General features: G+C 45.2%; 1 pseudogene; it reads right to left on the minus strand.

Moving 5' to 3' along the window:
* Positions 1–759: 759 nt before the first annotated feature.
* LOC148542859 (protein kinase C theta type-like) overlaps positions 760–27,706 on the minus strand; it is a 62,997-nt pseudogene continuing 36,050 nt past the window's right edge.

Below are 27,706 nucleotides of genomic sequence, written 5' to 3' on the forward strand. Positions count from 1 at the left end.
TGAAAACTATAGTATAACTGCACTATACCTACACTATTACTATACTATCCTTACACTACTACTATGCTAACCTAACACTGTTACTAAACTATCTGAAAACTACAGTATAACTGCACCATACCTATACAAATACTACACTATCCTTACACTATTACTATGGTAACCTAACACTGTTACTAACCTATCTGAAAACTACAGTATAACTGCACCATACCTACACTATTACTATACTATCCTTACACTATTACTATGCTAACCTAACACTGTTACTAACCTATCTGAAAACTACAGTATAATTGCACTATACCTACACTATTACTATACTATCCTTACACTATTACTATGCTAACCTAACACTGTTACTAACCTATCTGAAACCTATAGTATAACTGCACTATACCTACACTATTAAAGCTGGGGCAAGCATACTAATAAAATATTTGTCTATACCCAAAATATAAAATTATATGTGTTTGCAAACTCTACACAGATTCTGTACTGGAACTTGCAAACACACCCGGTCTTAGGGGTATCTTTGGGATGTCTCCATTCCAGTGTCCCCACAGGGTAATAGAGAAAAGAGGATAGGTAAAGGATAATAAAGGATAGTGAAGAAAACATTACCTTCATTTTGGAGAATGTTAGATGGTATACATAGTGGTTTGCGGGGGCCTCAGGGAACCGATGGGCGATGTTATGCCATACTTAATTGCAGCAGGGACATGAAGGGGTGCCAGTTGGTATATGGCAGCAGGGCAGCTATATGCTGGTGTCAAAAGAAAATCCCCGGAAAAGTTCCTGGTGGAAAGAACTTATTGGGTCACAGGCTGATGTTACACTTGACAGGAGATGGTCTAACGTCAGGTGCGGTAGTGACTTCTCAGATGGCTGCAGAGAGAAGAAATATGAGACATGTATTCATATAAAGAGTCAGAGAACACACCTTTATATGTCAGACACAAACAATACAAGAATATCTGACATTATACACAATGGGACTGATGCAGAGGTGTACGCAGGACACACAGCAGCTGCATCTTTGGACACTGCAGGAGGTGACTTGTGCAAATAGACCTCCTGCTGGCTTCTGTGATCCGCTGCTGCCTCTGAGGACACAGCATCGGGTCACTTGGGAGAACATCGGCCATCTGAGTAACCCTCAGGTTGTCTTACATCCGTAGCAGGGCCAGTAAGTCTTAAGATGCAGATACTGGCCATGGCACTTCCAGGAAACAGGGGTGACATGCTCCTGTTTTCGGGAACGCTGCCTGGCTCCACCCCCTGCCCGCCCTCAAAAATTCTCAGCCTGTCAATCAGGCTGCGGCTTATGGTGCACTGCATGTGAATACATAAGACCAGTTTTGCACATGTGCATTTTACCCACCATCGGAGCTGTACGCAAACCATTGGGTGAATCAGGCCCAATATCTGTGCACTTACTTTGCTGGGTACGAATGGGGGTGGTATCTGAAGGGCTGCCAGCTTTTCCCAATCCGTACTCCAGAAGAAGGGATGGTATCTTATTACACCATCCGCACCCAAACGTTCATCAGGGTCTTCACACACGAGCTGGAAAGAGCAACAAGACCATTACTATGTAACAGTTGAGCTGCAAATTAAATTGTGATGCATATATCTAGATAATTGTTATAGTAACTATTATTAACTTATAAGACCAAACAAGCAGCATATAGCCACATCAGATGAGTTTTTAAGAATAAATGTATGACAGCTAATAGGTCTCTCCACCAAATCATTTTACAGAAGTGACAAAAATTGTCAAAAATGTATATATGATGTCTGTGTTTTAAATGATGTGTTGTCATAAACTGTGGCCTCAGGGCCTGATTCAGAAAGGAACGCAAGGAGGCAGACACACGCACCCGGCCGCTGCGAGAATATGCTAATGAATGCATACGCACGGCAATCGCAGCAGAATAAGCAGACGCCCAGCACTACATAATATCACCCACTTCCCTTTACTTGCGCCCTCTATACCTGGCTACAGTGGAAACATTGATAACATTGAGAACCATCGGACCCATACGCACAATAGTGGTTGACCTGACCCTCCCGCAGACATAGCAAGACTTCCTGTGTGCAACTAGACCTCAGGCTGCCAGGGAAGGCAGAGACACAACACCATAACCAGACACGGTTGGACACCTGTCCCCTGTCTTAGCCGTGACTCCGTCCATACGTACAGCATACGGACTTCCGCACACTTGGATTTGGGACTGTGAGTAGGAGTTAGCCATTATCTCACTGCCGCCTGGACTATCCTGCAAGTGAATGAGCTCCTGTACACCTGGTGCTCCTTTTTGATTCTACGAGGGAGAACTGGTGCACTACAAATACCCATCCAATGCCAGTGTACATTAGGTAAATCACTGGACATATTGAACACCTAAACTTCATACAGGAAACATTATAGTCGGAGACTCAGGACTATTGTTCAGTGTATCAGTAAGTGAAAAAACTTTTCTACTGTGGAAAAGATACCGTTATATGTTGATCCCAACTTCTAATCACGTGAGTTGGGGTACGCTTACCTTTCAATCTTTCGTGTGACACATGGTGAAGTATTTTTAAAGATACCTTTATGTATATTTATTATTCACGCATTAAGTGAGTTTATGGTATGCTCATTCCTATGAGTTATGGTGGTGAGGATCTATCCTAGTTCGATTGATTGACATCTACTCTTGGAAATAAAAAACAGACATCACCCTTTTTCCTTTCCAGAACACATAAGGATAAATTTATATTTTTTGTGTATTAAAATTACTTCACATATGGTCTTTTTGTTTGTGTTTGAATTTCATATATTCCACGGAGTGTATCATCTCTAGAAAAGGAGAAATCTCCATGTCAACGACCTCTATGATTTAAGTATATTATTTATATCTGTATCGCCTTAGATCTTTTTCACAACTGTTTATTTTATGTTTTATTCTGTATTCTTTTACTTGTCTGGGCAGGTATAGGGATTTAGATTGGGCTGACACAGTTATCGTGCGCCAGAGTTCTACCTTTTTTTACATTTTGTGGGACCTCAGGCTACGTCCGCCGCCACAAGGGCTTAATTATGCACACCCTTGATACACCGTCCAAATGCACAGGCACGCCGGCGTTTGCCCGACCACTCCCCCGCCACCACCCACAAATGGCACTTCCTGTCAATCACTTGTCCCTGGGGCTGCGGACATCCTGCCTAAACATACTCCATCTCACTGGCCAGTTCGCGCACGCGCACTGTGATGCATACGCATGCACAGAGCAAAACCATCAATTGCATGCGTCTGCATCCGTGCGTTCCTTGCTGAATCAGGCCCTCAGTCATGCCAAACAGCCCCTCTCAGCGTCTTTTTCCCTCAAAATGTGCATCTTATTCGCACAGATAAAACAACTAGAATCTACAAAACTAGGGCCCGATTCAGACCCGGACGCTAAGCTGCGGACGCTCGCTATGGGCAATTGTCGCCCGTCTGCGCATGCGTATGCGATGCAGTGCAAAAGCCGGTCATTGCGATCGGGAATCGTGCGCTTGTTGTACACAGACTGAGCGCTACTTTGAGTGACAGATAGTGCCGTTTGTGGGTGGTAACAGGGAAAGGTGCTTGTGAACGGGGGAGTGGTGCATGCGAACGCAGGCGTGTCTGGGCATCAAAATGGCATATAATGGGCATCTATAATTTGCATGGGGGTATCATTGTAAACGTCACTTGGTTGTATTTCAGCCTGCATTGAATGCAGTGCTTACGGCGGGGTAGGGTCTACCTCAAGCGCTGCGTGCAGCTCCGATGGCTCTCGATGTTACTGAATAATCATACACTTCCTGGAGATGATGTGGGCTAAGAAAGAAAAGTGGGCGTCTTTATACCGGTGTGCGCTCACTCTGCCGTCGCTCTCTAAAACATAGAGGGCGTCCTTACACCAGACAGTGCGATCGTGGAATTTGCATACCCGGCCTCTGATGAATGCGAGAGTGCTGCTTAGCGTACGGGTCTGAATCGACCTCCTAGTTTGCTAGATTACACCTATCAATTTCATATACAACATTTGTACATCTGTGTGCCACTGAGTCTGATTCTGTAAACGCATTTTCTCATGCCAAGTTGTGTTGCACTTTATCTGCAACTTTGTACGTGATTAAAACAAATTCCTGTGTGGTTAACGTTGCAGCCCAACATCTTTAGTACACTTTGGGCTCTATTTATTAACATTATTTTTACTAAAATAAAGTGAAAAAGGGTGTTTTCACACCCTTTTAGTATCACCTAAAGTTACTACAGGGCAAATGGAGTAGAATTCGTAAAATTCTACTCCAACCCCTAATTATCACTTATTTTTAGTAACCAGATCACATTTCCCATAATTGTAATGGGAAATGTGATCTGGTCAAAGTTACTCAAAATAAAATGTGAAAAAATACCGGGGAAAGCCCTGTGATAATAACGCCACCTGGAGGTGGCGTTATCCAGGGTCTCCCCAGGTTACCAGGGTGCGGGGCTTAGCGACGGTCAGTTGGCGCATGCGTCGGCACTTGCCACAGTATTTTTTGCCAAAATACCGTGATAAGTGTGCGGAGGGGATTCGCAATGCAAAATCAGTCGGTAATATCACAGTACAATCTGCATTACAAATGCGGATTGTAGTAAATAGAGCCCTTTAAGTGGTGTTTCCTTGTATCTATATAAGATGCAAAATTTAAAGAAAAAGAGACTATGCTACACCTCTCATTAGGCTCTGTAGGAAACATATATCTGGCTCCTGAAAAGGTGGCCAATAGGCCAGAGCAACCAATGTCAGTAGGCCCTGTATTGTATTAGTATTACCCACAGCCTACCTTTAATGTGTGTACATGTTGGTAGTGGCGCCATATAAATAAAGGATAATAATAATAATAATAATAATAATAATAATAATAAGCTGCTCAATCACTTCAGTAATATCACTCAGGAGCATTAAAGGGAGGGGTTATTCTATTCAAGAAACAGAAAAGGTATTCCCCAGCACTGGGAATGAAATCAGCAATAAGATTTGAAAAGCTACATGGGGATAGACAATTCGGAGATCTCAGTTGCAAAAAATATGGCTAAGCCTCCAGGCCACTTCGCAGCGTCTCTGTATACTGGAGGTCCCTAATACTTAGTCAAAGTCTGGGGCGTGGAACCCCAAAGAAGCCGGCGAAGGCCAGCCACCCCAAGGCAGCACAACAGCAAGAGGCTAAGGTGATAAGTGTTAATAAGAATAAAGCAATAACTATGGGCTAAGCATCACTTCTACGATGCGGTACATCCCAACTGACATCGGGTACATTCATTACCGCAGTATGTACCAAGAATTTCGCAAAGGACTGCTCTTCCGATAAGAGCTGTCCTTTGCGATGCTGCCGGGCAGAGGGACTTCCGTGTTGAACACCCAGAAGTCCTACTGCGCATGCGCAGAAGGTCGCGGAGGCTCATGGGAGGGATCCGATTGGATCCCTCCCAGCCAGGAGTGTCGCGATAAGAAGCCCATGGGCTTCTATTGGGTAACGCCTGAGGGTGGCATTACCTAGGGATGCGAAGCACCAGAATGCATTGCATGGCACAAAAACTGCATTTTCGGGGGTTTTACCGCATTTTACCCTTTAGTACATCCCGCCCTATGTGTTAAAAGGTGATACACAGGTGAAAGTTGTAATTAAAATGCTAAAAAGAATAGCATTAGTAGAGCACTAAACCCTGGATTTTTGTTATTCACCGGGTCCAGCAAGATTTAGGGCCCTGATGTATGTATGAGACAAGGAAAGTGTATTGCAGCCGTGTGGGTGGGCTGTTGTCCTGGGTTTATTGGCAGGTACTGAGGGCCTAATTCAGACCTGCTCGCGAGCGCTCGCAAGCGGGTCGATGTTGCCCAAGTGCGCATGCGCACAACAGCGGCGGCTCCGTCGTGCGCATGCGCGAGACCCCGAATAACGACGGCTAAGCCGTCGTTAAGGGTGTCGCACCAAAGGGGGTGTGCTGTCAATGGTGATTGACAGCACGCCCCCTTTGGTGGGCGTGCCGGGGGCGTGGCTGCCCAGACGGAGGCGTTCCCATGGGAACACCTACCGCCTGGGGCCGGCCCCACTAACATCACTAGTGATGTCTGGTGAGTGAATCTGTGTTTTGAGTGTTTATAAGTGCAGCATTCATGTAAAACCAGCACTGGTACAGTGGGCAACTGTTTACTCTGCTTGCTATGTGCAGGCATATAAACACAAAGGTTCATGATGCTAAATACACAGGTAGCATATAATCATACTGTACTTGCCAACTCTCCCTGATTGTCAGGGAGACCAATCAGATTCTACTAAACATTTATCTAGCACCTTCTAGAAGATAAAAGCAATTATCTGATTGGTTGCTATGGGCAACATCTCCAATTCTAAAAACTCTTACTTTAGTAAATATACCCCTAGCAATCTCCATGATTGCACCTTACACCCACTGTGAATCTATCTATCTATCTATCTATCTATCTATCTATCTATCTATCTATCTATCTAAATCAAGAAAGGGATGAATCCTGCACCAGTATCTTTATCATAACTAATATTTTCAATGGTCCTTATCTCAAAATAGCTCAAATCTGTAGTTACATGTCTCTACCGTATAGTTATATGGCTTCTAAGAGGTGCTACCCACCAGTGGCGGAACTAGAGGCTGTGCAGCCAGTGGCTTGCAGCAGGGCCCGCTGTGGTGCAGGGGCCCATAGCCGCCACTGCACCCGCCCCTAGTGTCCCCACAAGTGTAGTGCCGCCTGCAGTGGGAGTGGTCCGCACTACACAGTAACAAACACAGCCGCCAGCGGTGGCTGTGTGTTTGTTATAGCAGCCAATGAGAGTCAGACAGACTCTCATTTGCTGCTGCATCCACAGTGGGAGCCAGCTGCAGATCACACATGAGCTCCACCTTCCGGCTCCCCCCAGCAGTGGGTGATGGGAGAGACATCATGACGTCTCTCCCATCATGCAGAAGAGAAGGCCTGGAGGAGCAGACAGCGGCGGTCACGGCAGGAGCGGGGATTCAGGTGAGTTTAAGGTTGTTGTTTTCTTTGCGTGTGTGTAAGGGGGCACTGGAACTGGCACAGCATAGGAGGGGTGCTACTGGGGGCAATGTATAGGGGAGGTGGCCGCTACTAGGAGCACTGTATAGGGAGGCTGCTACTGGGGGCACTGTATGGGGGGGGTGGCTGCTACTGGGGGCACTGTATAAGGGGGGACTACTACTGGGGGCAATGCATAGGGGGGATTACTACTGGGGCAATGCATAGGGGGGACTACTACTGAAGGCACTACTGAGGGCACTGCATAGGGGGAACACTACTTGGGGCACTGTATATGGGGAACTACTGGGGGCACTGTATAGGGAGGCTGCTACTGGGGGCACTGTATAGGGAGGCTGCTACTGGGGGCACTGTATAGGGAGGTTGCTAATAGGAGCACTGTATAGGGAGGCTGCTACTGGGGGCACTGTATGGGGGGGGTGGCTGCTACTGGGGGCACTGTATAAGGGGGGACTACTACTGGGGGCAATGTATAGGGGGGATTACTACTGGGGCAATGCATAGGGGGGACTACTACTGGGGGCACTGCATAGGGGGGACTACCACTGGGGGCACTGCATAGGGAGGACTACTACTGGGGGCAATGCATAGGGGGGATTACTACTGGGGGCACTGCATAGGGGGGACTACTACTGGGGGCAATGCATAGGGGAAATATTACTGAAGGCACTACTGAGGGCACTGCATAGGGGGAACACTACTTGGGGCACTGTATATGGGGAACTACTGGGGGCACTGCATAGGGTAGCTGAAAGCATATTCTTGCACCTGGGCCCACCACTCTCTAGTTCTGCCACTGCTACCCACTAGTCAATTTTTACATATATCACAAAAATAAGAAAGGTAAGTAGTTTCGAGGGTGCACTAGCGACCACGAAAATATAATTTAAAAGTTGTAAACTTTATTGGTATGTATTAAATATATCAATCTTATAAGTTAAAATAGGTGAAATATAAAATGAAAGAACATGAAAAAAAGAATGAAAAAAAGTAGTGTATTGAAATATATGTTTAACAAAACAACCGTTGTATGTGTCGTTCTGTTTCCGTATATCACTTATCGCAGCAAATTGCTTACTAGTAATCACACACTGTTATGGCTTAGTTTTGTGCGTCATAGCCATATAGTTTAATAGAATGTTATTCCCTCACATAGGGAGAGATGGGTATTTGTGTGATCTAGCCCTGTAATAATAATGTGAAATAGAGTATCTTCTGCAGCATCGACTGGTTTATTTGATAAAGGGCTAGACTACACAAATACCCATCTCTCCCTATGTGAGGGAATAACATTCTATTAAACTCTCTGGCTATAACGCACAAAACTCATACCCATTTTACACCAGAGCTAAAACCCGGGTTATTGCAGGGTTTACCCGGGTAGCTCCTTAGTGTAAAAGGGGACTGGGTTGGATACCCGGGTGGAGTAACCCGGCAATCTAACCCAGGTAATTTGCAGGGTTTTACACGGGAATTACCCGTGAAACCCTACAGTGTAAACGGCGTGATCCAGGCCACGATGACCTGGATCGTGCCGCATGCCTGTCAATTGGCCGGCTTCAGTGGTGCTTGGATATGACGTCATCTCCAAGCGTCCACTTCAACACTGGAAAAGCCGGGTCACTGCTCAGGTGTGAACGACGCCGACTCGGGAATATCCTGGGTCGGCGCCGGGTAAATTCCGGGTCTGATTCGGTTTGGAACCCTGTTCCAACCTCCGAGTCAGACCCGGAATTTAGGTATAAAAACAGTATAAGACATAACAGTGTGTGATTGCTAGTAAGCAATTTGCTGTGATAAGTGATATAAGGAAACAGAACGACACATACAACGGTTGTTTTGTTGAACATATATTTTAGTACACTTTACTATTTTTCATTCTTTTTTTCATGTTTTTTCGTTTTATATTTTACCTATTTTAACTTATAAGATTCATATATTTAATACGTACCAATAAAGTTTACAACTTTTAAATTATATTTTTGTGGTCGCTAGTGCACCCTCAAAACTATTTACCTTTCTCTTCTTATTTTTGGGATATCTATCTATCTATCTATCTATCTATCTATCTATCTATCTATCTATCTATCTATCCAGAGATATATTCATTCAAATGGGATCATTAATATCACTTCACTGCATTGGTTATAAAGCACAATGATCCCTATGACTACATGCATTTTCTAAAAAGTATCAGTGTGGTTTTCCTCAACAAATAGATCTTACTAACTGCTTGGGGCTCATTTACATTTGGATGTAAGTCAGTATTATGGCACGCCTCTCAGATGAATCCATACAGTTCACTTTACCGCCGCGCTCAGAGGTGTTGCTTTCACAATCTCACTGAAAAGCTTTTCAAGTATGTATATAATGTGTCCCACTGCCATTACTGTCCCTCTTTTATATTGTCTCACTAACATATTCCATCATTGTAATTAATATGTGCTTAATAAGTTTGTTTTAGTTTGAATTTAGAATTATTTTGAAGGTTTGTTATGTTGTGTAATAAAAATGTGTCACCTCTGTATTTGTTTTGCTACCTTTGGGTGTTACTCTTTGTAAAGGTTTCTATTTAAATGTATTGCTTACATTTCCTGTTTCTCATATTAAATGAGTGATCTTGCAACCTGAGCAGCATACTCAGCACTTACTCACACTCACCTTTTCAATGATGTCTTGCGCATCAGGATGTAATGAAAAGCTCGGGAGGTCAAGCAGCCGGCACAGGAATGGGGATTCTCCAGTTAGCATTTGGAACAGTACGATTCCAAATGAAAACCAGTCTGCCGCACTGTTGTACCCAAGGAAATCTTCCATCTACCAAAATAAAGACTTAATTTACTACATGCTGTAGGTTATTCTCTATAATGTAAATATAAGTCTGAATAGTAAACCCTGTACTAAAATCCCATACATTGGTGTAAGAGTAATATATCCCTGGGGGTATCCAAGGGTGCATTGGCCCACTGAGAACACGGGACATTTCCTGCGGGGCCAGCCAGGCTCGGAGTCGCCCCAGTCCTCCCTCTCTCACAGGGGATCTGTGGCCTGTATATCAAAGCCAGACAGCTGCTGGGCACTTGGACCCAGCAAATTACCGGAGGCACGACTTCCAACCTGCACTTGGGCTTTATCTCTGCTAGAAGTGGTATGGGCATGTTGTTGGAGTGATACGAGTGTGTTGCGGAAAGTGGCTGTATACACAGATGCTGAATCGAACACATTGTGGATGATCTGCACCTAGCATAGGGCTGGTGCAGATTTCAATTGTGCGACCGATAGTGGTGTCTAATGGTGTAGAACTGCTGGGTACAAAGTCACAGTTGCGAATAAGATTGCGTCCACCTTTGAATCAGGCCCTCTGTCCTTAAGACCTGCAGAAATGGCTGTTTCCGACTACTTAGGCCAGAATTAAATATATCTTTTGAACAAGGCTGTAAAGAAGGAGCAATTGAAGCAAACATCCTAATAGTTTTCTATGGGGACAGCATTAAGGGGCTATTTAACAATCTCATCATTTTGCAGCGTGTATCTGTTAGCTAAGGCCTTCCAAAGATGGTGATAGCCCACTTTCCCCTATGAGGGAATCCTGGCTGGAAAGGAAACGTCTGATCCCTCATGGTGGGCTGGAACTTTTCCCGGTGCACATCACTACTGTATTTTGCTTTGCGTGACTGGATAGTCCGAACCAAGAAGTAAAGTATTAGCATTAGCTTTCACTTTACATTTTACCATTCTCAGATACGGGGTGTAAGTTCATGACAAGTTCATATAGATGGCGCTGCTTATCGGGTACAAACTCTGGAAAGTTTCACTTTCTGGAACTTATATGCACCATTCCATTTGACCGCATTTTTGGCGTTGTTGCATCACGCCCACTCCCTCCTATTATAGAGTTGGGTTATAAATATAACTGGCTTGCTACTGGCTAGGAGATATACAGTGGGAGGAGCTAAGACTTCAGTAAAATTTTCTAAAAGTGTTCAAGCCCCTGCATTAATCTCATTACTCCATGGTTCCTGTGTGCTCCAATGGACTTTGAGAAAAGTATATAATGTGAGTAGAAAAATCACCCATCTATTCTTGCTTCAATCCATCCCAAACGCTGCTGCTGCAACACTGATTTATGTCTTCTGACACTCCACCACTCGGCATATTCCTACTGTGGCTACCTATCTCTACCAGAACCCAATTCTAATTACTCAACCTCAACATTATATTAGCCCTCTACAACGCGGGGCTCTTCATGAAATACTCCCCCTCCTGGCCTCTTAGATATCCTTCTGACATCTGCCTCAACTCACCTGTAAGAACCACCTCTATGAGACTCCTGTATCATTACCCACTAAAATAATTCCCTATCACACTCATTACACTCTCATCCAGTCTTCACAGCCTTATACACTAACATTAAGCTACCAATATGTGTTTGTACTGTAGGGTAAAATGAGAGCACATGTAGGAAAGAGAACATAGGGGATGGGTACAGGATGCCAGCGCTCGGGATCCCGGTGGTCAGAATCCTGACGCCAGCATCCCGAGCAGGTTACAATCCCAACGGCTCTAGGTAAGTAACCCTAACCTAACCCCTATCCCTACCTTTAGTCCTCCCTTCCCAGTGCCTAAACCTAACCCTCCCCCCTTAGAGCCTAACCCTAACCCTCCCCCTAGTGCATAATCCTAACCCCTAACCTCGCTACTTACATTCGGGATCGGGATGCCGGTATTCTGATAAGTGTCAGGATTCTGGCGTCTGCATTCTGAATGCCAGAATCCCCACTGTCAGGATTAAGAACATATCCCAGAACATAGATAGTGTCCTGGTCATACCACCCAGGCATATGACACACGGCTCTACAGCTATGAGGCAGATGACTAGTTCATTGCAACTTGTTTTCTGTGTTTTTCTCATATGTTACTGTAAATTTGGGGAATTATTAGACTTTTTTTTATATTACATGGGTTTCATATGATTCATCCACAGTGAAAATAACCATAGTCAGAATGTATGACATAACATTACACCTGTGATGACATTACACTGCTCACATTCTGATCAGCGATATTCTCCATGGTGATGAATTACCTACAGCACTTTTACATTATACAATACCAAATGTTACATAGCTTTTTTCTGGTCCCTTGAAAACCAAAAAGTCTGACGCTCCCTCTCTCTCTTTCTATCAATATAGAGAAATAAATAAAGAAGGAGATTGCAACCCAATTTTGTGTTATATTATTGTGTATACAGTGAATCCGGAAAGTATTCACAATGCTTTACTTTTTCCACATTTTGTTACGTTACAGCCTTATTCCAAAATGGAATAAATTAATTTTTGTCCTCAAAATTCTACACACAATACCCCATAATGACAACATGTAAAAAAAAGGTTTTTTTTTTGAGAATTTTGCAAATTAAATTAAAAATAAAAACACGGGGGTGCGGCCTAGCTGTTGGGCAGTACGGACGTGTCTCCTCTCAGCTCCCTGGAGAGTCCCTCTAACTACTGGTCCCTGTGCCTCCCCTTGTTACCCTGAGGGTCCTTGGCCCCTTCTTATACATTAAAGGAGCTGCTCCCCCCTTGCTTGGGCTCCGTGAGCGGACTCGTGGCTTCCGATTCACCTGCGGCCTAGGTCACCTCCAGAAGCCGCGGGCTAAATTTCGGCCCCCGCCGGCGCGTCTTGGACCAGTGCCGTCGCGGAGGTTTACTGCTCTATCCGCGGCTTGCCTCTCCTCTGCAGCCTTGACGGGACCCCAGGTGAGACTATACTTACCCCTCCTGAGCCTCTGAGACCCCTAGGAAGCGGCCGCAATTGCCGCGAATCGCAGGTGGTGGCCATTTTGAGGCCTCCTATATATTATACTATTCATAAGAAGCTCCACGGAATAAGGCCTGTGGCACAGGCAGGTGTATATGAATCCTGCCCAGGCTGCTGCTTGCTCAATCTGCTTTGCCCTGGCCTGGCCACTGGAGACTCTGACCTGCCCAAATTTGTAATAAGGCAACAAGCCTTACACTGATAACTTGTATTAAAGGAGCTTATGTGCTAGATTGGTGACCTCCCTGCACTCTGTGGCTACTAAGCCCTAGAATGCATGCCCTGACAGCTTCAACCATGATATAAAAACATGACACTGAGGGGAACCTGAAATATGACACCCACTTTCTGCTAAGCCTGGTATTCCACCTTTTCCTTATTGTGCCAATCTGTTCTGATATGTATCCTCATGGGGAGAAAGAATACAGCTAAATGCCCGGCCGCTACTCCAGCTAAGAAATCATCTAATTCTGCATTCCATACTCAATTTGGTGTTTCCACCCCTGCGACTGGTACTTCACCAGGTTCTACCTCTCCACACATGGCATCGGGGGGCTCAGATGGAGGCTCTAACCAGGAGTCCCACTCACCTCATCTAACCCCACCTGCCTCTACTCAATCGTCCGATATAGGGGAGATTCTGCAACATTTACGGTCCTTACCGACTCGGCAGGACATTCAACAAGATTTGCAATTACTAGAAAAACGGATTCAGGAAACAGTCCAGACTCACATCTCCTCCATCCGCTCAGATCTTACCCACGTGGCAGAGAGAGTGGTTGCCTTGGAAGAACATGTGGAATCTGTTGATACCCAGCTTGGCGACTGTAACACCTTGCTCTCCCGGCACTCCCGTATATTGTTGGCGATGCAGCGTAGATTGGACGATATTGATAACAGGGGTAGACGAAATAATCTGCAGATTCGGGGGGGTCCCTGAAGATATCCCTCAGTCGGGAATTGAAGATGCTCTCACTAAAATATTTAATGAACTTCTGCATGCTGACCCTGATGCACGGATTCATTTTGATCAAGCCCATAGGGCATTGCGCCCTCAAGGTATGCCCTCTGAAAGACCCTGAGACATTATATGCCGATTGCATTATTATAAGGTTAAGGAGCAAATTCTACGACATGCCAGACAAACAAAGGAGATCGACTTCAATGGATGTCCAGTACAGATTTTCCAGGACCTTTCATGGTCAACGCTCCAACAGAGGCGTCTTCTCCGTCCTCTCACAGAGGAACTACATAAGCGGGACATTAAATTCCGATGGGGCTTTCCGCTAAGTGTGCAAGTAATGCATGAGGGGAAGCTCCATATTCTTCGAGAACCTGCTGAAATGCCCCAGTTTTGTTCTTCTCTTGGTCTGCCTGCTATTTCAGTCCCCAATTGGCTGGATTTATTGGATACCAGTGCCCCTGTGCCACCTCGTAGGGAGTCCTGGCAGCAAGCTCGAGGCTCCAGATGTAGACCGGGAAGAGATCCTACAGCTGAAAGTGAGGAAACTACCTGATCAGGACAGTATTATGGTCCGTAACATCTTATTTTATGCTCGATGCCTTTTGTGGTCTATTTGTTGATCTATGCTGTTTTTCCTACACATTCTAGGTCACTTAATACTTTTACACTTCCATTTAAATGTGATCCTGTTAGATGTTTATGTGGGTCGCAATGGGCCATGAGCAGTTCTTGTTTAACCTGATTATTTAATGTTTATTTCTAATATTCTAGATTAATGTTTTCCTATTGATTTTATATATTTTACTGATCTAGGCGAATACTTGGCTTTAATATTATTTTAATTTAGATAGGTCCCTTTTTGTTTTTGGACCTATTTGGGTGTCATGTTCACTATTACCCTCCTATTTCCCCCTAATCCGTTGTGTATACAATGTCCATGGGCCCCTTAAGGGCATCCATGGCCTTTATTACGGAGTTTTGTTCTTACTACACTAATATCTTCAGTTTTGAATTGAGATTTAATCTAATGTTACAATATCCTTTGTTTTTTAGGATTTGTTCCATGTTTTTTTTGTTTTTCCTTTGTTTTCTCTCTGCCTTCCTTCCCTTTTGGCTCTTATGTGTCCCCTCTTCTCCCAATATTTCTTTGCTGGTAGACCCTCTCTGCATGCAGGTAACTGTTCTCTGTACCCGACAAATAAGACACTCTCCTACACACTTTAAATATGGCTAAGTTATCTATTTTTTCTAACAATGTAAAGGGTCTTAATATACCGGAGAAAAGATCCCGTCTTCTACATATGTTACATATGGATAAGGTGGATATAGCTTTTCTCCAGGAGAGGCATTTTAAGAAAGGTGTGGTGCCATCTTTACGATCTCGTTATTTTCCAGTGGGGTATTTCAATGATTTCTCCGAAGCCAAGGCTAGAGGGGTGGCCATATTGTTTTCTAAACATTTGGTACTCTCTGATACCTCAGTGGTCCATATTGGGGATGGTAGAGGATTATTGGTCAAGGTTACCATAGCTAATCAAAAATATTCTCTGGTAAATTTATATGTACCCAATAGAGGTCAGTCTGGCTTTCTACGTAAGTCATTAGAAATGATAGAAGATCAGTTGGAGGGCATCCGAGTGGTTGGTGGAGATTTTAACTGGGCTCTGGAGCCCTCTCTTGACTCCACTTCTGGTTCTCCACGCACCTCTTTTAGAGAGACTAGGAAATTCAGACTGACTCTACACGATTTCCAGTTGGTAGATACTTGGAGACTTTTACATCCATCAGAGAGGGATTACACTTTTTATTCTTCCCCTCATAAATCTTATTCACGCATTATTTTTGTGTAGATCATTCCCATCTAGATCTCCTGGCAGATGCCACTATTGGGCAGATTACTGGTTCTGACCATGCCCCTGTATTTTTAACCTTGTATCTATGTGATCCCCCCCTCGCCAGTGGAACTGGAAGTTTAATGAGCAATTCCTCCGTGATTCTTACTGTAAAGATCAAATTGGGGAAACCCTGAGAGAGTACATCTCTCATAATGTCACCGACGATGTCTCATCAGTCTCAATCTGGGAGGCTCACAAATGTGTTGTTTGGGGGAAATGTATTTAGTTAGGGTCCTATCTCAATAAAAAGAAAACTGAGTGTAGAGACGCTTTGTTATCTAAAATCCAGATGCTCGAACTTACCCATAAATCTACTATGTCCTCTGATGTATTTGTAGAACTTCAAAAGGCTAGAGATGCTCTTAATGATTTACTATATGAAGGGGCTAGGAGAGGGTTTCGAAGATGCCGCCATAAATATTATCGTTGGGGGAACAAACCAGGCAAAATGCTGGCAAGGGCTCTTAGAGCTCAGAGATCCCTGACTTATCTTCAACGTATCAAGGATCACACAGGTAATCTCTGCCATACCGACAAAGACATTGCAGCAGTCTTTCAGACTTTTTACTCTGCCCTCTATAATCTAGGTCCGGATAATGAGAATTTAGATCACGCAGCTCGGGTAATGCAGATCCAGAAGTATTTGGAAGAAATAGACTTCCCTATTCTCCCCGAAGCGGTGACACAGGCTCTTGACTCCCCTTTTACAGAAGACGAATTATCTGTTGCCATCAAATCTTCCCCATCCGGTAAGAGCCCTGGTCCTGATGGCTTCACACTGTCATACTATACCAAGATACTCTCTTGCCACTTTTGTTACGGGCCTGTAATGCAGTTTCAGTGCATACTCCTTTCTCAGATCAATCGCTTGCAGCACACATTACGGTTATCCCCAAGGAGGGCAAGGATCCATTACTACCGGCGAGTTATCGCCCGATATCTCTTTTAAATGTAATTGTCAAGCTTTATGCGAAGCTTATAGCTAATCAGCTTAACCCTCATCTCCCATCTATCATCCACTCTGACCAGGTGGGCTTTGTCCCAGGTAGGGAGGCGTAGGACAATACCACCAAAGTCCTTGATTTAATACACCATGCAGTCTCCTCTGATATTCCCATGGTGCTCCTCTCCACTGACGCTGAAAAGGCTTTTGACCGGGTGGATTGGAGTTTCATGATAGGGGTGTTGAATCGCTTAGGTTTGGGTGCAAGCTTCCTTTCTAAAATTTTGGCCCTATACAGAGCCCCTTTGCCCCAGATACGAGTGAATGGGATCTTGTCGGCCCCAGTCAACATATCAAATGGTACTCGTCAGGGCTGCCCTCTCTCTCCCTTGGTTTTTGTACTTTGCATGGAAGCCTTGGCGAGAGCAATTAGAGCGAACCCTAGTATCACGGGTCTTAGGGTGGGTTCACGAGATTATCGCCTTGCCCTCTTTGCGGATGATCTGCTAGTGATAGTAACTAATCCGGTTACTTCTCTCCCTAATTTAATGAAAGAATTCCAGCGTTTTGGTGACCTCTCTAATTTTAAGATTAATTATAGTAAGTCTGTTGTCTTAAATGTTACCGCTTCGGTTGAGACAGTGTCCGCACTTGGTACCTCCTTCCCCTTTAAATGGCAGACTTCTTCTCTTAAATACTTAGGCATATTTGTTCCTAGATGTTTATGTGACCTGTTTGCCCTTAATCATACACCTTTGCTAATTTCTATTCGTAAAGAATTGGATAAGTGGAGTTTGCAAAAGTTTACGTGGCTAGGCCGCCAAAATATTATCAAGATGAATATTCTTCCGCGCCTCTTATATTTGTTGCAGACCACACCGGTTGCCCTTCCCTCGAGCTTTTTGTCAGAAGCACATACCCTCATCCAAAAGTTTGTCTGGGGGGGTAGGAAGCCCAGATTTAAACATGAAGTGCTTTTTAGGCAGAAATGTCAGGGAGGCCAACAATTGGCAATAATATCCACTTACTATCAGGCCATTGTACTCGGTAGAGTTCTGGATTGGACTCGGGGCACAGTGGGTAAGCAGTGGGTGGAGCTGGAGGCAGAATCGTCTAATCTTCATTTGAGTACTTTGCCGTGGTGTTCTAAAATTGCTCGTTCCGCACACCCAACAGTGGGCCCCACTTTAGAGATGTGGAGAATATTGCGAGTTAAACCCGAAATATCTTCAGTGATGTCTCCTCTTACCCCTATCTTATATAATCCCCTTTTCCCTCCTGGGACTTCTGGGTGGTTTTCTTCCATATGGTCTGCTGCAGGGATTCTTAGAGCTGGTCACCTTGTGGCCAATGGTAAATTCATACCCTTTTCAGATTTATGTGCCAATACCTCTCTTACAAACCAATCTCTCTGGGCCTACAATCAGATCCGACATTTTGTCTCTTCTCTGGGGGGTCCTTCAGTAATTGCTAGGGATATGACATCCTTCGAATCTATGTGCTCGCATCGGCAACCTCCTACACATATAATCTCGGGTATATATAAGATTTTATTACATAACATGTTTACTGGAGACCCTCTTTTTGTAAAGGCCTGGGATAGAGATTTTATTAAAAAAGATATACATATCAATTGGGATAGAGTGTTTCTAGCTACTAATTCGTGTTCCAACAGTTTAGAGGTTTTGGAAATGCAATATAAGGTCATGACAAGATGGTACCGTTGCCTGATTATTCTCCACAAATGCTATCCCACGGTGTCCCCTCTCTGTTGGAGGTGTCTTGGAGAAACGGGTACGATGATGCACATCTGGTGGGATTGTCCACTAATTATCCCCTTTAGGCTTCACTGTACCATCTGGTTCTGATTTTTGGTTGCTCTCACATGCATCTGACCCGATCTCTCTCTATAAAAAGTCCCTCCTTAGTCATATTAATAATGCGGCAAGGGCGGTACTCCCAGTTCATTGGCGCTCCCGGACTCCTCCTACTCTCTGGTCTGATGAGACAAAGATTGAACTCTTTGGCATGAATGCCAGGCGTTATGTGTGGAGCAAACCAGGCACCGCTCATCACCAGGCCAATACCATCCCTACAGTGAAGCATGGTGGTGGCAGCATCATGCTGTGGGGATGTTTTTCAGCGTCAGAAACTGGGACACTAGTCAGGATAGAGGGAAAGATGAATGCAGCAATGTACAGAGACATCCTGAATGAAAACCTGCTCTAGATCTTGACCTCAGACTGGGGCGACGGTTCATCTTTCAGCAGTACAACGACCCTTAGCACACATCCAAGATATCAAAGGAGTGCCTTCAGGACAACTCTGTGAAAGTCCTTGAGTGGCCCAGCCAGAGCCCAGACTTGAATCCAATTGAACATCTCTGGACAGATCTGAAAATGGCTGTGCACCGACGCTTCCCATCCAACCTGATGGAGCTTGAGAGGTGCTGCAAAGAGGAATTGGCGAAACTGCCCAAAGATAAGTGTGCCAAGCTTGTGGCAACATATTCAAAAAGACTTGAGGCTGTAATTGTTGCCAAAGGTGCATCAACAAAGTATTGAGCAAAGGTTGTGAATACTTATGTACGTGTGATTTCTTAGTGTTTTTTTTTATATGAAATTAGCAAAAATCGCAAAAAATGTTTTTTACACGTTGTCATTATGGGGTATTGTGTGTAGAATTTTGAGGACAAAAATTAATTTATTCCATTTTGGAATAAGGCTGTAACTTAGGGGTCAGGGAACTTTTTTACCTTTTACCCCAAAACATATTTAGATACGCCGACATTACCCCCTTGATTTGAAAGGAAGGAAATCATATAGTAGTGCCCCCATAGTTATGCCCCTATAGTAGTGCCACCATATAATGCCCCTGTAGTAGTGCCCCCATAGTTATGCCCTGTAGTAGTGCCCCCATACAATGCCCCTGTAGTAGTGCCCCCATATAATGCCCCTGTAGTAGTGCCCCCATAGTTATGCCCCTGTAGTAGTGCCCCCATATAATACCCCTGTAGTAGTGCCCCCTATAGTGCCCCTGTCCTAGTGCCCCCATATAATGCCCCTGAAGTAGTGCCCCATATAATGCCCCTGTAGTAGTGCCCCCATATAGTGCCCCTGTAGTAGTGCCCCCATATAATGCCCCTGTAGTAGTGCCTTCATATAGTGCTTGTACAAAAAAAAAAAAAAAAACCCACTTACCTTAATCCCCGCTCCTGCATCCGCTGCCGTCCTGTCCGCCCGGCTGCTCCTCAGAACTATGGTAGAGACATCATGACGTCTCTCCCATAGTGCGCAAGGAGAGAGGCGGAAGCTGGAGTTCAGGAGAGCACTCCAGCCTACAGCTAGGCATCGCTGCAGGAAAAGAACCAGGCGCCTGCTGGTAATAACATCTCAGCAGGCATCCGGCTTAGAGCCTCCCTGCGGCATAGCCGGACATGCATATGAATCATTCTATATTATATATTATAGAATGATTCATATGCATGCCCGGCTGTCCGTCCATTACCCCCAGGAATTTTATTTTTACCCCATGTGGGGTAATTTACCCCTGTTCCCCGACCACTGCTGTAACATAACAAAATGTGGAAAAAGTGAAGTGTTGTGAATACTTTCCGGATGCACTATATATTAGCAAGTTAAATAGCTGAGATATGTTGCATTCATACACTATAACTGTGGTTAGGTCGCCCAGAGTAAGACATGATTACTATTTGTAGAAGTCTACTTGCTATTTAGTATAACTATTCATATAAGACATCCTCTATAACTCACCTCGGGGGCAATATAGCCTGGTGTCCCTGCATAGCCAAAGGCGACCAGACCTCCATGCATGTTGTTTGATGCAAGACCCAGATCTGCAATTTTAATATGACCTGCACCATCAATGAGGATGTTCTCTGGTTTGATGTCTCTGTGAAAAGGAAGATTCTACATTTTCTATCTGTTCAATAACTATTTCTATCAACATATAGTTAAATAAGCTGTTTGGTGGACAATCACATGATATAACTTGCAATTACACCTTTCAATATGCACTAAATCACTTTAAGGGTTTTCCCATCAATCAATTTTACTAAATCCTGTATGTTAGCAAAAAAGTACTTTAATGGGAGTTCATTCCCTGGAAGTCCCACCAATATAGGGGACGTCTGACAGGTGTCTCTGTGGCTTTGAATTAGAGAGCGTGTGGAATGCAGTGTCAGACTGGCCCAGCAGGGGGCAGGTGAATTCACTGTGCAATACAAGGCTACATCACCCATTAGTGTTTTCTTCTGTTCTTATAATCTGTTGAGGCCCTAACTTGTTTCAAGTGGGGCCCCAGTTTTGGAGCTGTAGGGAGACCTGTGCCTGTATGAGACCCGGGACCTGGTCACCTTGATTCAGGATTATTGGTGCTGTGGCTGTCCCTGCCTTTTATATGATTCATGGTGACTGGCCCCTCCCATGAGACCAGCAGGGCCGCAACTAGGGGGGGGCTGGAGGTGCACGTGCACCGGGTGAGCCGCTGTACCTGGTGCCAGTGACCTCCAGCCCGGCGCTGCAGAGAGGCTCCAAGCCGGACGTCCGCTGGTAATATTTATTACCAGCGGGCGCCCGTCTCCTTCTCTGCAGCGACGCGGTGTAGCCGGAGCCGGAGGCTGGAGTTCTCTCCCGAACTCCAGCTTCCGGCTCTCCCCACGGGCACTATGGGGGAGACGTCATGACATCTCCCCCATAGTTCCAAGGACCAGCCGGCGGACCGGACGCGACGCTGGATGCAGGAGCGGGGTTCAAGGTAAGTATTTTTTTTTTTAATAAGCTGCACTACAGGGGCATTATTATGGGGTCAGGGGCATTACCACAGGGGCATTACTATGGGGGCATAGGCAATAAGGGGCATTACTAATGGGGCATGAGCACTACAGGGGCATTACTATTGGGGCATGGGCACTACAGGGGCATTACTGTGGGGGCATGAGCAGTACATGGGCATTACTGTAAGGGCACTACAGGGATATTACTATGGGGGCATGGGCAATACAGGGGCATTACTATGAGAGCATGGGCACTACAGGGGCATTACTATGAAAGCATGGGCACTACAGGGGCATTAATATGGGAGCATGGGCACTACAGGGGCATTACTGTATGGTGGGCACTACAGGGGCATTACTATGGGGGTATTAACATATGGGCATTACTATGGGGGCATTACAATATGGGCACTACTGCAGGGGGAATTACATGGGGGGCGCCAAATTACTGTCTTGCCCCTGGTGACAAAAATCCTAGTTTCAGCCCAGAGACCAGCCACCAATAAGCAGCACTCCTTTCTTTTCCCACTACTCCAATATGGTCTCCTTACTCTCTCCTCTCTTCTCCATTATTGTTTTATTAATATGTAGTGTTTAATAAATGTGTCCATTTGTAAACATAGATACTACACAGTGTTTCCCAAACTCATTATCAATAGATGCATAGGTTTATTTGAAAGCAACGTAACATATCAGGGGAATAAAAGGTTGCGAAGAGAAATCCGAGTGAATCCCTCTGCCACCGACACACTGCGAGACCATTATCCATACGCAAGTGGGGAACTCAGGTCATGTGCAGTCGGACAGGTCAGCTTCTGTAGCAGTGGTAGGTATTGCGGGAACAGCTGCTTTTCAGAGCAGTACTGACCCACCACCACAGTAATACCCACCACCACAAATCATGAGTTGCTACAATGAGAAAAGAAACATACTTACCGATGGATGAAGCCCTTAAAGTGAAGATGTTCCAATCCGCAAACCATTTCAGCTGCATAGAAACTGGTAGAGAAAGAAAGGGAACATATGTAACAACCCCAGAAAGAGTTTACATACAGAATTACACCTGTATCTTTTCTTATGAAACTAGTCTCACTACATAAACACATAAAACACTGGTAACCATTGGTGGCTCCTACCTGTTGTTTTGATGGGGACTGCCACTGTGTTGTCCACATGAACAGCACTGTGATGTAGGGGCAGAAAAAAAAGGAGGCTTGTGCACCCCAGCTTCTAGGGACTGCATCGGCTGCAGCCCCTGGAAGCATCACAGCTGGCAGAAAGGCAGGGGAGTGGCTTCCCACTGGAAGCACTATCTGCCAATCGCGGCCGAGATTGCATTTCCAATAGGAATCCACTGCAATCACTGGGGCTCACTTGTGGTGGCAGATCTTTACTGGGGGGGCTGCAGCCCCTGGGTAAAATCCACCACTGCTGGTAACAGCTCACACCAGCTGCTCAGGAGGCGTATTTGTCTTATGTGATAGCTCACATTCAGATCTCACCTGGTTGTGTCTGACCATCAGAAAGAATAGGCTTACGTAACAGTCAGTGCAGAGTGGTAATGCTGACATGAGGATATCAGGGCACACACCACTGCCAGTTGGGCCTTTCATGCATGACTGTGACAAGAATGTGATGTGCACATTTTATGTATATTATGTTACCACATTGGTGGATATCCTACTAGGTAAAACATAACAAGATTTTGGTACTTACCGATAAATCCCTTTCTCAGATTCCATAGGGGACACTGGAGAGCATAGACAGTGGGGTATAGACGGTGCTGAGAGAGAGCTTGGCACTTTAATATTAAAGAAGTTTGACTAGCTCCTCCCCCTCTATACCCCCCTCCAAGCTTCAGTCTTAGAAAACTGTGCCTGAGAAGAGCTGAGAAAAACAAACCGAAAAGAGGAGGCGAAGCAAGAACACAAAACATAGGAAAAGGTTGAAAAATAGTATTACACGCAGAGACATCCAAATCATTGTCCGACAGACATCAAAACGTTGCAAAAGAAATGGTAGTTGCTTAGATCAGCTTAATTGCATAACACAGGTGCTTGTAAAGGGCGGGGTTTACTCTGAACACAGAAAAAAAAGAGATTTTCCCCCCAGCACACTGCAGCAAAAACAATACTTAAATCCTACATGATAATAGCGATTCAGAGGTATTAGTTACATACATTTGCAACTATATGAATAAGCGCCAGGCCAATCGTCAAGGCTCCTCTATACTGGCGTCCCTAGCATTAAGGGGTTCACATCCGAGAAGCAAGGCACCCCAAAAAACACTTTGCGTAGAACACTGCCCTCAATTCCAATCTGTTTATTAGCAGATTCGTTTCCAGTGATATCCAGCGGCCGCAGAAATGCTGTTCTTGAATGACCTCTTCACATCCTCTCAGACTCGCGTCTGTGGTGAAAAGAGTCCCATCCCAAACTCTGAATGTTTCCATCCAGTAGGAGTATCGAGTTCAACCACAGGAGAAGGGGAATCCGAGTTCTGGGACTTAACTTTACCTGATGGTGAAGGAAAAGATGGGATTTTGTTCACAGAGATAAGGACTAGCCGAAAAATCTTGGGGAGAAATAATCCGCAGGAAAAAGCCTCTGACGCCCTGTCCATTTTTCACCCGGAGTCGAATGTAAACATGCACCGATACCAGATGATGACGAAGGACTGTCCTCACAGTTTCCTGAAAGGAAATTGCTTTTACCTGATGAAGGAAAACTTTCTGACATAAGGTGTCCATGATCATATTCTGAAACAGAAGCTTCTGCGTTGAAGCCTATGAGATGTGGGAAAATTCTGCAACAACCCACAACGAAGATATGTGAGTCACTGAGACGATCTGCAGTAATTGGGCCTGGAATGGGCCATCAGTAGAAGATCATCCAGGAAAGGGCTAATAGTAATTCTCTGTTTTCGAAGGAGAGTCGTCATCACTGTCCTGAGCTATGTGAATAACCTGAGGACTGATGATAAGCAGAAGATTAAGTCTGGAAATGAGAGATCCTAAATATGAATCTCGGAAATGTCTGGTGAGGCAGATCGCAGTCCAAAACTGAAGGGACTATCCTGAATTTGAAAATCCTTAGGAATTGATTGAGATTCTACATTTTCAGAGTAGGTCTGACCAATCCGAAAAGCTTCGGAACTACGAACAGACTGGAGTAAAAGTGATGTTTGGGAACCGGGACCACCACTCTCAAGGATAAAAGCTAGTGTAAAGTTTGCTGAAAAACTATACTCTTGTCGTTGGAAACAGGCAAACCTGTAAAAAAAACCAAGGTAGAGGAGACGACTAAAAAGTCAAGCTTGTATCCTTAGTTATGAGACTATGGACCCAAACATCCATACAAGAGACCATCCATACTACTCTGAAGTCCTGAAGACTCGTGCCCACTTGGGGTCCCCCAGTGAAAGGAAAACCCATCCTGCACTAGGCTTAATAGTGGACCAAACCTCATGTTGAGTAGATGTAGATGCAGCTCTGCCCAGATATACAGAACACGGGAAGTAGATGGTCCTAAAGAACTGAAACGGGGGTCTAAATAAGAACCTCTAGGGAAAGGAGCTGCAGACGGAATATAAGAGGATCTACCTCCATATCTTTAGATACACTGCAAGAAAAACACTATCCCGAATGAAAGTGTTTTACAGCTTCCTTGATACTGCACTCACCTTTATGCGGATTACAATGACAGGACACAGTATGACACCTGCTTCTGTACAAATGGACTTGAGAAAATACATCCGATGTCTTTAAAAGACATGTCCCCAGGAACCGGTAGCGTAGATGTACCCAAGCTGACAAAGGAACATAATCCTGTTGTCCTAAATTGGATATGCAATAGCATGTACTTTATTTCTTTTTTTTTAAAGAAATACATTCTATGGAGCAGGACTGGAGTCCTTGACCTGTATCTGCAATGCTGGCGGATTGTATAAAATAAAACCTCTATTCCATGTGAGAATGGTGGTACATGCCATGGTATTGTGACCTGGAAGCTCCTCTCTTTCCAAGAAGCCTCCAGCACACCAGAGAGAAGCTATTGTGTAAGCCACAGCGTTCTACACTCCCTGTAAGTTATGAATTTTATGCTGACGGAATAAGCTCTATAACAGCAGCTTATTTCTTATACCGTCAACCAATAGTGCCTATGCGGTGGACACTGTGCTTGGGGCGGGTCTCGAACCCATGTATGCGGCGTCCAGACAGGGACTTAAGGCACAATCCACTGTGTTGGACTGTAATCTGCACTATGAAGACAGCGAATCTGACATTGCTGATTGTATTGTCTAGGATGCAATATTTTACAGAGAGAATATACAAACTCCCCACAACCAGAGCCGCAGCATGTCATTGATCATCGCCGAGACTCAGCAATGCCAACCACCACACCATCTGCGCTACACAGTAGGGAATAAGATGATTGCCCCAGTGTAAACTAAATTGCACAATGTTTGTAGGTAGCTAATCATAGAGACGCCGTAGAGCCTCATGATACATACAGACCCACACACACACTAGTAAAGTATAATGAAAAAAAAGTCAACAGAAGAAACTGGGATACAGAGAGACAGGAGAGCCACACATGCCCCAATAGCGCTCCTAGCAGTGCCAGGAAACGCTAGGCATAAAGAAAGTAATTATAGATACTTATCTCTCCTGACCAGCCTAAACCCTGTACTCACAGTCTAGGGTAGGCTTACCAGTTTCAAGCAGCAGCATTGTTACATGCAGCAGACAGATTCCTCCGTGCAATGGCCACCAGCACACTTTCAGAGAAGAGCTGGGGCCTCTGGGAGGAAGGAGCAGGACTCCGGAGCTAAGCTCCACCCCCGGAGCTAAGCTCCGCCCCTGCAGGACTCCAGAACTAAGCTCTGCCCCCCTGCTAAGGTGCTTAATTAACTATAAGCACGCTATTAGATATAAGTGGTCATGTATGAGCTTGTGTAAATATAAATTCTCCTTGCGAGAATTGAACCCAGGGACCTATGTAGCCCACTGGTACTCCGAGTGCTTAGAAGCACAACACTGTCTGCCGTGTGGCTGCTCCGCTATTTGGAGCAGCCAGCTGCTGTATACCGCCCTCTAATAAATAAACCTGGCTTCCCCGCTAGTCGGGGAGCCAAGAAATACTCACAGTTGCTACTCGCTGCCGGCGGCGGTATAGACTAATGGGAGACCTAATGCACGCTGCACGCAGCGGCATACGGTACCCCTAAGTGGAGACGGAGGTCTCAGTAGTCGGGGACCCCAGGCTAAGTGCGTGCACTTGCGAGCGGGTCCCCACCAGCAGCTCCATCAACGCAGACAGGCAGTGCAGCTACTGCCTATCTGTCCTCTTGTCTTCTATCTTCAGTGCAGCAGCGCTAACTAACTAAGTTAACTAACACCCTGAGGAGGAGTGTAAAACACGTCCAGCTCTCTCGGGCACGAACTAGGGGCCTGATTCAGACCCGGTCGCTAGATGAGTACGCTCGTACTGAGCGTATGCAAATTTTCCAAATTGTCGTCATTTGATCCGATCACTCGCCAAGGCATAAGCACACCCACTTTGGCTCTGCGAGCGATCGCTCTGTGTATGCAGACACCCCTTAACATATGTAGAGATGCCCACTGGCACACGTCATATCCAGGAAGTGTATGAAAACATTGGTACATCGAGGACCATCGGATGCGAACGCAGTGCTTGTGGTAGCCTTACCCTACCGCAAGCTCTGCAAGCATTTCAGTGTAAAACAAAAGCCAAGTGACGTGTACTGTGATGCTGCCTGTTAATTATGCACGCCTCTGAAACGGCGTTGAAACACTCAGGCACGCCTGCATTCGCATCTCCAACCCCCCGTTTTTACTGGACTGCTATTGTTATCACCCACAAACGGCCTCTCCTGTCACTCATTACACTGGGCTGTCTTTGCAGGGCGAGCGAGCGGTATGTGATCGCAGTGAGTAGTTCGCGCATGCACAGGAAGCGTGCGCATGCGCGTATGCAGAACATCGGGCCGCTTGCGAGCACACGCATATAGCGAACGGGTCTGAATCATGCCCTAAGACTGAAGCTTGGAGGGGGGTATAGAGGGGGAAGAGCTAGTCACACTTCTTTAATATTTAAAGTGCCAAGCTCTCTCTCAGCACCGTCTATACCCCACTGTCTATGCTCTCCAGTGTCCCCTAGTGGATGAAGGA

Source organism: Taudactylus pleione, unplaced genomic scaffold (genome assembly GCF_031769625.1).
Source record: "Taudactylus pleione unplaced genomic scaffold, aTauple2 ptg000007l, whole genome shotgun sequence".
NCBI lineage: Eukaryota > Metazoa > Chordata > Amphibia > Anura > Myobatrachidae > Taudactylus > Taudactylus pleione.